At 37.9% G+C, this 14009-nt stretch overlaps 1 protein-coding gene and 1 pseudogene across 1 annotated transcript in view; one reads left to right on the forward strand and one right to left on the reverse strand.

Moving 5' to 3' along the window:
- AGBL4 (AGBL carboxypeptidase 4) overlaps positions 1 to 14009 on the reverse strand; it is a 1405329-nt gene that overhangs the window by 953215 nt on the left and 438105 nt on the right. The gene's annotated exons all lie outside the window — the stretch shown is intronic.
- Positions 5827 to 7700, forward strand: LOC102997132 (probable ATP-dependent RNA helicase DDX5; annotated as a pseudogene).

Below are 14009 nucleotides of genomic sequence, written 5' to 3' on the forward strand. Positions count from 1 at the left end.
AAGGTAAGGAGAGCTGTTAAATTAGGCCTACAACTCTCATGGGATTCAGCAGCTATCTATCTCTATCTCCAATTAGCTATGAATGAACTATGGAAATACACAGCAGAACTCCAGTGCTATACAAGCTTAGAGGAGCAGACTAATACTTATTGAGCACTTACAAGTATCAGGCTTTACACTGAGCACTGTACATATAATTTACTGCTCACCACAATTTTCTGAAGTAGTTATTATTATTCACCATTTTACAGAAGTAACCAAGGTTTCTAAGTGTGAAAAGCAGAATTGGGAACCAGTTTATTATGCCTGTTGAATCCAAGCTTCTCCCTTATTTCTTATAGGGGAAGACTTAAGTGTCAATCAAAAAGGGAATAATGGAGCAGATAATTAGAGAAGGCATATCCTAGAGATAGATAGGGACCTATAAGGACAAGGAAAGTATAAATTTCCTGAGAAGCTAAATTAGTCATTGGCATTAACAGGTATGATTGAATAGCTTTCTCTTTTAAAAAAACATTAAAAATTAAAGGAAAAAGGTGATATCCATGCTCAAACACTGATTATTTGCAAGATGTTTTATACCATTCCTTTTTCCCATGCACTAAGACTCTGACCCTATACAAACCCCAGATCCTCAGTAAAAGAAGCATCCCTCCAATTATTCCAATCCTCTTTAATGAGATTTGCTTGGGAAATTTTAGTTACATTAAAGAGAAATCAATGAGGGATGTAATTCTGGGAATGAGGCAGAGATGCCAACTTCATTTTTGGAATATCAGCAGGAAGGACATCTCAAGAACAAAAGAAAGTTAAAAAGAACTATCAGAGGGTGGGGCGGAGTCAAGATGGCAGACTAGGAGGACGTGGAATTCACGTATTCGCACAACTAGGTCACCTACCAGGCACCGGTGGGGTACCATGGACACCTAAGGGGATGGGAGGAACCCCCAGTGACCGGTTGTTTCAATTATATTTTTATTTTTCCTATTATATTTTTTACATTTCTAATTTTATTTTGTTTTATATTATTTGATATTGCATTGATCCTTATTTCTTTTTTTCTTTTTTTTTTTCCTGTGCCATGCAGCTTGCAGGATCTTGGTTCCCAGGCCGGAGGTTGGGCCCAAGCTCCTGTGATGGGAGCTGAGTCCAAACCACTGGATTAACAGAGAACCTCAGACCCCAGGGAATATTAATTGGAATGAGGCCTCCCAGAGGTCATCACAGCACGAAGACCCAGCTCTATACAACTGCCTGTAAATTCCAGTGCTGGACGCTTCAGGCCAAAAACCAGTAAGACAGGAATACAACTCCACCCATCAAAAAAGAAAAAAAAAAAATGAAACGACAAGAAAAATATGTTACAGATGAAGGACCAAGGTAAAAACCTACAAGACCAAATAAATGAAAACGAAATAGGCAACCTACCTGAAAAAGAATTCAGAGTAATGGTAGTAAAGATGATCCAAAATCTCGGAAACAGAATGGAGAAAATACAAGAAACATTTAATAAGGATCTACAAGAACTAAAGAGCACAACAATGATGAACAACACAATAAATGAAATTAAAAATACTCTAGATGGAATCAATGGCAGAATATTGAGGCAGAAGAAGGGATAAGTGAGCTGGAAGATAAAATGGTGGAAATAACTGCCAGGGAGCAGAATAAAGAAAAAATAATGAAAAGAATTGAGGACAGTCTCAAAACCTCTGGGACAACATTAAATGCACCAACGTTCAAATTAGAGGGGTCACAGAAGAAGAAGAGAAAGAGAAAGGGACTGAGAAAATACTTGAAGAGATTATAGTGCAAAACTTCCCTAATATGGGAAAGGAAATAGTCAATCAAGTCCAGGAAGTGCAGAGAGTCCCATACAGGATAAATCCAAAGAGAAACATGCCAAGACACATATTAATCAAACGATCAAAAATTAGATACAAAGAAAAACTATTAAAAGCAGCAAGGGAGCAGCAACAAACAACATACAAGGGAATCCCCATAAGGTTAACAGCGGATGTTACAGCAGAAACTCTGCAAGCCAGAAGGGAGTGGCAGGACATATTTAAAGTGATGAAAGGGAAAAACCTACAACCAAGATTACTCTAACCAGCAAAGATCTCATTAAGATTCAATGGAGAAATTAAAACATTTACAGACAAGCAAAAGTTAAGAGAATTCAGCACCACAAAACCAGCTTTACAACAAATGCTAAAGGAACTTCTCTGGGCAGGAAACACAACAGAGGGAAAAGACCTACAATAACAAACCCAAAACAATTAAGAAAATGGTAATAGGAACATAAATATCGATAACTACCTTAAATGTAAATGGATTAAATGCTCCAACCGAAAGACATAGACTGGCTGAATGGATACAAAAACAAGACCCGTATATATGCTGTCTACAAGAGACCCACATCAGACCTAGGGACACATACAGACTGAAAGTGAGGGAACAGAAAAAGATACTCCATGCAAATGGAAATCAACAGAAAACTGGAGTAGCAATTCTCATATCAAACAAAATAGACTTTAAAACAAATTCGATTACAAGAGACAAAGAAGGATACTACATAATGATCAAGGGATCAATCCAAGAACATATAACAATTGTAAATATTTACGCACCCAACAAGGAGAACCTTAATACATAAGGCAAATGCTAACAGTCATAAAAGGGGAAATCAAAAGTAACAAAATCATACTGGGGCAATTTAACACCCCACTTTCACCAATGGACAGATCATCAAAGATGAAAATAAATCAGGAAACACAAGCTTTAAATGATACATTAAGCAAGATGGACTTAATTGATATTTATAAGACATTCCATCCAAAAACAACAGAATACACTTTCTTCTCAAGTGCTCATGGAACATTCTCCAGGATAGACGATATCTTGGGTCACAAATCAAGCCTTTGTAAATTTAAGAAAATTGAATTCGTATCAAGTATCTTTTCTGACCACAATGCTATGAGACGAGATATCAATTACAGGAAAAAAAATGGAAAAAATACAAACACATGAAGGCAAAACAATACCCTACTAAATAACCAAGAGATCAATGAAGAGATCAAAGAGAAAATCAGAACATACCTAGAAACAAATGACAATGAAATCACGATTAGCCAAAGCCTATGGGATGCATCAAAGTAGTTCTAAGAGGGAAGATTATAGCAATACAATCCTACCTCAAGAAACAAGAAACATCTCAAGAAAACAACCTAAACTTACACCTAAAGCAATTAGAGAAAGAAGAACAAAAACCCCCCAAAGTTAGCAGAAGGAAAGAATTCATAAAGATCAGATCAGAAATAAATGAAAAAGAAATGAAGGAAATGATAGCAAAGATCAATAAAACTAAAAGCTGGACCTTTGAGAAGATAAACAAAATTGATAAACCATTAGCCAGACTCATCAAGAGAAAAAGAGAGAAGACTTAAATCAATAGAATTAGAAATGAAAAAGGAGAAGCAACACCTAACACTGCAGAAATACAAAGGATCATGAGAGATTACTACAAGCAACTGTATGCCAATAATATGGACAACCTGGAAGAAATGGACAAATTCTTAGAAAAGCATAACCTTCCTAGACTGAACCAGGAAGAAATAGAAAATAGAAACAGACAAATCACAAGCACTGAAATTGAAACTGTGATTAAAAATCTTCCAACAAACAAAAGCCCAGGACCACATGGCTTCACAGGCAAATTCTGTCAAACATTTAGAGAAGAGCTAACACCCAACCTTTTCAAACTCTTCCAAAATATAGCAGAGGGAGGAACACTCCCGAAATCATTCTATGAGGCCACCATCACCCTGATACCAAAACCAGACAAAGATGTCACAAAAAAAGAAAACTACAGTCCAATACCACTGATTAAGATAGATGCACAAATCCTCAACAAAATACTAGCAAACAGAATCCAACAGCACATTAAAAGGATCATACACCATGATCAAGTGGGGTTTATCCTAAGAATGCAAAGAATCTTCAATATATGCAAATCAATCAATGTGATACACCACATTAACAAATTGAAGGATAAAATTCATATGATAATCTCAATAGATGCAAAAAAAGCTTTCGACAAAATTCAACACCCATTTATGATAAAAACCCTCCAGAAAGTAGGCATAGAGGGAACCTACCTCAAAATAATAACGGCCATATATGATAAACCCACAGCCAACATTGTTCTCAATGGGGAAACACTGAAACCATTTCCCCTAAGATCAGGAACAAGACAAGGTTGCCCACTCTCACCACTGTTATTCAACATAGTTTTGGAAGTTTTAGCCATAGCAATCAGAGAACAAGAAGAAATTAAAGGAATCCAAATTGGAAATGAGGAAGTAAAACTGTCATTGTTTGCAGATGACATGATACTATACCTAGAGAATCCTAAAGATGCTACAAGAAGACTACTAGAGCTAATCAATGAATTTGGTAGAGTAGCAGGACACAAAATTAATGCACAGAAATCTCTTGCATTCCTATACACTAATGTTGAAAAATCTGAAAGAGAAATTAAGGAAACACTCCCATTTACCACTGCAACAAAAAGAATAAAATACCTAGGAATAAACCTACCTAAGGAGTCAAAAGACCTGTATGCAAAAACCTGTAAGACACTGATGAAAGAAATTAAAGATGATACAAACAGAAGGAGAAATATACCATGTTCTTGGATTCAAAGAATCAACACTGTGAAAATGACTCTACTACCCAAAGCAATCTACAGATTCAGTGCAATCCCTATAAAATTACCTATGGCATTTTTCACAGAACTAGAACAAAAAATTTCACAATTTGTATGGAAACACAAAAGACCCCGAATAGCCAAAGCAACCTTGAGAAAAAAAAATGGAGGTGGAGTAATCAGATTCCCTGACTTCAGACTATACTACAAAGCTACAGTAATCAAGACAGTATGGTACTGGCACAAAAACAGAAATATAGATCAATGGAACAGGATAGAAAGTCCAGAGATAAACCTATGCACATATAGTCACCTTATCTTTGATAAAGGGGACAAGAGTATACAATGGAGAAAAAGCAGCCTCTTCAATAAGTGGTGCTTGGAAAACTGGACAGCTACATGTAAAAGAATGAAATCAGAACACTTCCTAACACCATATACAAACATAAACTCAAAATGGATTAAAGACCTAAATGTAAGGCCAGACACTATAAAACTCTTAGAGGATAATATAGGAAGAACACTCTTCAACATAAATCACAGCAAGATCCTTTTTGACCCACCTCCTAGAGAAATGGAAATAAAAACAAAAAAAAACAAATGCGACATAATGAAACTTAAAAGCTTTTGCACAGGAAAGGAAACCATAAATAAAACGAAAAGACAACCCTTAGAATGGGAGAAAATATTTGTAAACAAAGAAACTGACAAAGGATTAATCTCTAAAATATACAAGCCGCACATGCAGCTCAATATCAAGAAAACAAACAACCCAATCCAAAAATGGGCAGAAGACCTAAACAGACATTTCTTCAAAGAAGATATACAGATGGCCAACAAACACATGAAAGGATGCTCAACATCACTGATCATTAGAGAACTGCAAATCAAAACTACAGTGAGGTATCACCTCACACCAGTCAGAATGGCCATCATCCAAAAATCTACAAACAATAAATGCTGGAGACCTCATTCATTTCCACTGGTCTTTTGTCCAGCAGCCCCAGCTCTTGTCATCGCCATCCCTCCGCTGCCGCCCCCACAAGGCTTTGCTATCGGTGGAGCCACCTCCGGTTACTCGTAGCACTCGATTCTCTCCGCTTCGCTTCCCGCCAACCGCAACCAGTGACGTCATGTTGGGTTATTCGAGTGACCGAGACTGCACCTGGGATCGAGGCTGCACCTGGGATCGAGGGTTTGTTTCCCTCGATTTGGAGGAAGTAGGGCAGGGCCCTTATCTGGAAAGAAGTTTGGAAACCCTGTGGAGAAATTGGTTAAAAAGAAGTGGAATCTTGATGAGCTACCCAAATTTGAGAAGAATTTTTATCAAGAACACCCTGATTTGGCTAGGCATACAGCACAATAGGTAGAGACATACAGAAGAAGCAAGGAAATTACAGTTAGAGGTCACAACTGCCCAAAGCCAGTCCTGAATTTTTATGAAGCGAACTTCCCTGCAAACGTCATGGATGTGATTGCAAGGCAGAACTTTACTGAACCCACAGCTATTCAAGCTCAGCGATGGCCAGTTGCTCTAAATGGACTGGATATGGTTGGGGTAGCACAAACTGGATCTGGGAAGACGTTGTCTTATTTGATGCCTGCCATTGTCCACATCAATCATCAGCCATTCCTAGAGAGGTGATGGGCCTATTTGCTTGGTGCTGGAACCAACTCGGGAACTGGTCAAACAGGTACAGCAAGTAGCTGCTGAATACTGTAGAGCATGTCACTTGAAGTCCACTTGTATTTATGGTGGTGCTCCCAAGGGACCACAAATACGTGATTTGGAGAGAGATGTGGAACTCTGTATTGCAACATCTGGAAGACTTACTGACTTTTTAGAATGTGGGAAAACCAATTTAAGAAGAACCACCTACCTTGTCCTTGATGAAGCAGATAGAATGCTTGATATGGGATTCGAACCCCAAATAAGGAAGATTGTGGATCAGATAAGACCTGATAGGCAAACCCTAATGTGGCATGCACTTGGCCAAAAGAAGTAAGACAGCTTGCTGAAGATTTCCTGAAAGACTATATTCATATAAACATTGGTGCACTAGAACTGAGTGCAAATCACAACATTCTTCAGATTGTGGATGTGTGTCATGATGTAGAAAAGGATGAAAAGCTTATTCATTTAATGGAAGAGATCATGAGTGAGAAGGAGATTAAAACCATTGTTTTTGTTGAAACCAAAAGAAGATGTGATGAGCTCACTAGAAAAATGAGGATAGATGGGTGGCCTGCCACGGGTGTCCATGGTGACAAGAGTCAACAGGAACGTGACTGGGTTCTAAATGAATTCAAACATGGAAAGGCTCCTATTCTGATTGCTACAGATGTGGCCTCCAGAGGGCTAGATGTGGAAGATGTGAAATTTGTCATCAATTATGACTACCCTAACTCCTCAGAGGATTACATTCATCGAATTGCAAGAACTGCTCGCAGTACAAAAACAGGCACAGCATACACTTTCTTTACACCTAATAACATAAAGCAAGTGAGCAACCTTATCTCTGTGCTTTGTGAAGCTAATCAAGCAATTAATCCCAAATTGCTTCAGTTGGTCGAAGACAGAGGTTCAGGTCGTTCCAGGGGTAGAAGAGGCATGAAGGATGACCGTCAGGACAGATACTCTGTTGGCAAAAGGGGTGGATTTAATACATTTAGAGACAAGGAAAATTATTACTGAGGTTACTTTAGTCTGCTTAAGAGAGATTTGGGGGCAAAAACTCAAAATGGTGTTTACAGTGCTGCAAATTACACCAATGGGAGCTCTGGAAGTAATTCTGTGTCTGCTGGTATACAGAGCAGTTTTAGGACTGGTAATCCAACAGGGACTTACCAGAATGGATATGATAGCACTCAGCAATATGGAAGTAATGTTCCAAATATGCACAATGGTATGAACCAACAGGCATATGCATATCCTGCTACTACAGGTGCGCCTATGATTGGTTATCCAATGCCAACAGGATATTCTCAATAGAACTTTAGAAGTATACATAAATGTCTGTTTTTTGTAATTACTCTTTATATCATGTGTTATCAGACAAGATAGTTATTTAAGAAACATGGGAAATGCAGAAATGACTGCAGTGCAGCAGTAATTATGGTGCACTTTTTCGCTATTTAAGTTGGATATTTCTCTACATTCCTGAAACAATTTTTAGGTTTCTTTGTACTAGAAAATGCAGGCAGTGTTTTCACAAAAGCAAATGTATAGTGATTTGAAATACAATAAATGAAGGCAATGCATGGCCTTCCAATAAAAAATATTTGAAGACCGGAAAAATAAATAAATAAATAAATGCTGGAGAGGGTGTGGAGAAACGGGAACCCTCTTGTACTGTTGGTGGGAATGTAAATTGATACAGCCACTATGGAGAACAGTATGGAGGTTCCTTAAAAAACTAAAAATAGGACTAACACACGACACAGTAATCCCACTACCAGGCATATACCCTGAGAAAACCATAATTCAAAAAGAGTTATGTACCACAATGTTCATTGCAGTACTATTTACAATAGCCAGGACATGGAAGCAACCTAGGTGTCCACTGACAGATGAATGGATAAAGAAGATGTGGCACATATATACAATGCAATATTACTCAGCCATAAAAAGAAATGAAATTGAGTTATTTGTAGTGAGGTGAATGGACCTAGAGTGTGTCATACAGAGTGAAGTAAGTCAGAAAGAGAAAAACAAACACTGTATGCTAACACATATATATGGAATCTAAAAAAAAAAAAAAAAAGGTTCTGATGAACGTAGAGGCAGGAAAGGAGTAAAGATGCAGACATAGAGAATGGACTTGAGGACACGGGGAGGGGGAAGGGTAAGCTGGGACGAAGTGAGAGAGTAGCATTGACATATGTACACTCCCAAATGTAAAATAGATAGGTAGTGGGAAGCAGCTGCATAGCACAGGGAGATCAGCTCGGTGCTTTGTGACCACCTAGAGGGGTGGGATAGGGAGGGTGGGAGGGAGATGCAAGAGGGAGGGGATACAGGGATATATGTATTCATATAGCTGATTCACTTTGTTATACAGCAGAAACTAATACAACATTGTAAAGCAATTATATTCCTATAAAGATGTTAAGAAAAAAAAAAACTAACCAGAACCACCTTCACATAAAAGAAAAATTTACTTTTATTACCTAGAACTGAGGCCAAGAAGATTCGCAAGGAGGAGGCAATCATAACTGAGCACATGAAGCTGGAGTGACTCTGTAGGTCAGGAAGGAGAGTGAGTCATGGAGAAGACATATATATCCAGTTTAGGGCTATATAACCAGTTTGTACTTTCTGAACCTTGAGTCTAGCTAGCTTGATCTCTACTTGTCAGAATACTGATCTAGAGGTCCAGGGTAGAACACTTGTCTCTGCCTCGCTATATTTAGAGAACTGCCTAGCATGTTGGAGAGAACCTGTTACAGGGAAAAAATGAACCCGTAAACCCTGTAATAGCCTCTTTTCTCTTCTCTATTTCTACCAGCAAATGAACAGACTGCTTCTGCTCAATGAGTTTGGCAAGATATGAAGGTTATTTTATTTGAGCAGATATGAGTCATCATCACTTTGAAAAAAAAGGATGTTGATAATAATTTTTTTTAAAGAGCTGAAGATGACACTAGCAAGAATGGTATATTTCTCTTGGGATCCTAAATCTCCTTTGGAAATTTAGCTTTCATATAGCCCAAGTATTTTTGCAATCATTTCTTTCTGTTCATTCATTTAACACATTTACTGAATGCCTACTGTGTGCTGTGGAGGCCCTAGGGCACAACATGAGGAAAAAGCGTGGTCCTTGACATTGTAGAGCACATAGTTTAGTAGAGGGAGAGAGAGATAACCATATAATCACACTAATATAAATGAAAATATGCATTTAAAACAGTGCAGGATGAGGGCTTCCCTGGTGGCTCAGTGGTTAAGAACCCGCCTGCCAAAGCAGGGGACACGCATTCAAGCCCTAGTCTGGGAAGATTCCACATGCTGCGGAGAAACTAAACCCGTGTGCCACAACTACTGAGCCTGTGCTCCGCAACAAGAGGGGCCACTGCAATGAAAAGCCCAAGCACCGCAAGGAAGAGTACCCCTGCTCGCCGCAGCTAGAGAAAAGCCCGCGCACAGCAACAAAGACCCAAATGCAGCCAAAAATAAATAAATAAATAAATTTATTAAAAAAAATTTTGTTTTTGAATAAAAGAGTGCAGGATGATTTGAGAGCATATAACAGTGGGATAATTTAGAATGTGGAGCCAGGCTTCTCTCAGAAAGTGCCATTCCACTGAGATCTGACAGTTGATTGGGAACAACAGACAAAAGGTATGTTTATCGGGGTGGTAAGAAAGCTTTTCTGGTAGAGGGAGCAGCACACACAAAATCCCTGAGTCTAGAGGTAGCATGGGACATTAGAGGATCTAAGAGGGCCAGGATGACTGGGACACAGAAAAGGAGGAGATGGGTGTGAGAGGAAACCGCAACGTGGCAGGGGTCTCCTCTTAGAAAAGCCTGTAGACAGACTAGTATGTTTCCCAAATCTTAGTCATGTGTTCTAGCTTCATGACTTTTTCTTATTGAGGTATAATCAACGTATCATATTATTAGTTTTAAGTGTACAATATAATGATATATCAAGAACTCATACAATTCAATAGCAAAAAAAAAAAAAGCCCAATCTGATTAAAAAGACGGCAGAAGATCTTCAAGATTTTTGATGTATTTCTGTATCATTTTGACAAAAATCTGTTGTTTAAATCAACCCTACCTCATTTTACTTAAACACATTGCTCCCTTTAGTAAATCAATAAAGTTTATTTCAAATGTATATGTATAGCTGATGCACTTTGTTATACAGCAGCAACTAAGACAACAATGTAAAGCAATTATACTCCAATAAAGATGTTAAAAAAAAAAAATGCTAGGCTGTCGCAGCCCTTTTTTAAAGACCCAAGCAAAGGGGTTTGTATACAGGGTTTTCAAACATGGGGTTTGAAAAGAAGAGGTAACAGTGTTCCTCTGATGGCAGCAAGATCAGAGGGAGGGACTGGGAAGGTGAAGATAAGATTTTAGGAAACAAGGTCACCAGTCTGGCCCTGCTCCCCTCCCTCCAGAGCTTACTCACTCCTAACCTCAGTTCTTACAGGACAGTTTAGGGTATATTTTAATTAAGTAGCACATTTTCTCATAACCCTCATCCAAATCCTAACAAAATAAAATCCACAGAAGCCCACATTGAAATCTAACTTTAAACTCCCAGTGCTGAGAGACACAGAGTATATGAGCTATGGCTTTTGACTCTGTGGATCTATTCCTGGCTTCATCATTAACGTGGTGAATATCCTTGCTTTGAGATTTTTAGAACAACTTTAATATACTTTAATTGTCATTTTTTGTGGTTTGAATTGTCTTATTAAAATATAATTTTCCAGGAGTTAAATTTATTTACTTAATTAGAGGTCTATTCTCTCTTCAATATGCACATTCTCCAAAGTCAACTCACGTCTGTGAATGGGGGCAGGGTGTAGTATACCCTTTGGCATAATAACATCTAATTACAGGATTACGTTAATGCACTCAGTACCTTTAATCACATAAGATTTGATATAGCACCAAGAAAACCTGTGCTGATCTCTCAACACTAAAGACCTTAAAGCATGAATATCAGGACACACCATAGTTGTCTCTGACGCATCTGTAGGATCTTTGATTTCAAAAGAAAAAACAGATTTGGAGATCCTGATGACATTATTTTGATTAGCGATAAATTAGAAAGATTCCCAGAAATAGCAATAATTATAACAATAATAACAATCATGACAATAATGTACAATGATAGAGAGTGTTTAATGGTTTTCAAATGCTTTTCATATAAATTTTCCTCTTTGATCCTCACAATGATAAAAGCAGGGCAAGAATTATTAGTCCTACTTTATGAATAGAGAAATTAAGCATCAAAAATGTTCACATTTGGGGGAGTATCTGGGAACATGCACAAGGAATCAAAGGCAAATCTGAGAAGAGTGCTTTTCCTGGTATTTCCTATGAGAAAAACTACGAGACCTTGGGAAGCCACTGAAACTCTCTAGCCTCAAATTTTTCATCTGTAAAATGGTCTAGATTATAAGATATGAATATAGAAGGAGAGAATAAGACACTAGATTTCACGGCAGGGAAGAATTAGTATGGGTAAAACCAGACCTGTGCCTCCCATAGACCTTTGTACACAGGACTAAGATTGTCACCAGGCCCAGACTGAGGAGGTTGAAAGGTCTGTTCCACTCACACCCTTTAAGGAAGAAGGCAGTATGATGGAGCACAAAAATACAGGTATCGGTACCAAACCAAAATTAATCCTAAGAGATTCTCAGCTCTGCTACTTAGGAGTCATTTGACATTGGGTCTTTTTGATCCTGTTTCCTTATCTAAGAATTAGGGATAATAATGTATCTCTGCCAGGGATGTGATGAAGAAAAAATAAGTTAGTATGTACAATATCTATTACAGTGGTTGACAAACTTTTTCGGTAAAGGGCCAGATAGCAGAGGCAAAAACCAAGGATAGGGCTTCCCTGGTGGCGCAGAGGTTGAGAGTCTGCCTGCCAATGCAGGGGACACGGGTTCGAGCCCTGGTCTGGGAAGATCCCACATGCCACGGAGCGACTGGGCCCGTGAGCCACAATTGCTGAGCCTGCGTGTCTGGAGCCTGTGCTCTGCAACAAGAGAGGCCGCGACAGTGAGAGGCCCGCGCACTGCGATGAAGAGTGGCCCCCGCTTGCCGCAACTAGAGAAAGCCCTCGCACAGAAACGAAGACCCAACACAGCCATAAATAAATAAATAAATAAATAAATAAAATTAAAAAAAAAAAACAACCAAGGATATTATATTGGAACTTATGTAACAAGAGCAAAAACACATTTCCACAAAATTTTTATTGATGAAATGTAAAATATAATAGTAATAAAATGAGTTCTTTTTTTGTAATACAGGTTTAGTAATGAATAGAATGGAATTTTCTGTGGGAATATCATTTCTCTAATTTGGGAGGCAAAGCCAGTGTTGCCTATCATCAAATCAATTGCAAATGTTCATCTGTAAAAATCATTTTTACACAAGAGCCATACAAAACCAAATAAGCTGGACTTGACTTGCTGAGAGTATATGAAAGTTCTATTATTCTACAACTTCACTATCATTTAGTGTTTTCAGTCTTTTTTATTCTGGTGAGTGTGTGAAGCTGCTGCCTTTTCAATTACTTCTACCACAAGCAGCAAGACTCAAAGAATATTTTCCCTTAACCTAGAGTTGAAAGCTGAAGAAAATTCAACTAAGAACTCAGGTACTTCTGAGAGGAAAAAAAGTAATTATCTGTAAGTGTTTTAAAGTTTTTGCCATTTTATTTTTTTTTAAAGGAGTCTTTTATTATTAGATAAGTATTTAAGAGCTTAATTCTCATGACTACTAATGACTTTAAAAACAGGCATGAGATAATCTATAAGGATTCAGAATTTTATTACTTTATCTGCTCATGCCAACAACCCAAGAGCCAGGAGATACGGATTTCCGAATGGCTCTGCCACTAAATAGCAGTTGTTCTTAAACAAGTCATTTTTCTTCTTAGCTTTGATTTAGTAATATAACAAATAGCGATGATAATCACCTTGCAATCTCACATAGTTCTTTATTCAATCAACAAATACTTTCTGGGTACCTATTATGTGCAGGCTTTGGGGATACAAGAGTGAGCAAAAACAGACACTGCCTCCACCCTCATGGAATTCATAGTGCAAAGATGAATCAAAGTCACACAAGTAAATATAAAATGTAAAATTAAGTTGTGAGCATCAAAATCACAGAATCAGAACCTCAGAATTAAGAGATCTTAGGGATCATCTAATATAATCCTCCAATCTCTTCTTCAAAGATACACAAAATACGAAAAGATGTTTTTTGAAAAGTTAGAAGTTCCAGATAAAGAAGTGGTAATATTACTGTTATGAAATTTCAGGAAGATAACTAGATATATTTCTGCTCCAACATTTACAATTAGAAACTAAGCATAGCTTGGGCTTACCATCTTTGACCTCTTATGTGGCTCACAGAAGAAAAATGAATAGTGATATCTCATTAACCTAAATAAGGTAGTCTCTGTTTGTGAAGGTGATAGGATGAGGGCCTAAGTGGAGGGCCAGAAGTTCAGAAGAAAAATACAGTTTATTGGTCCACAAAGGGAGAAGCACCTAGGTCTCTTAGAAAATTACTATATTTCGAGCTGGCTTGGAACTC

This window comes from Balaenoptera acutorostrata, chromosome 1, assembly GCF_949987535.1.
Source record: "Balaenoptera acutorostrata chromosome 1, mBalAcu1.1, whole genome shotgun sequence".
Lineage (NCBI taxonomy): Eukaryota > Metazoa > Chordata > Mammalia > Artiodactyla > Balaenopteridae > Balaenoptera > Balaenoptera acutorostrata.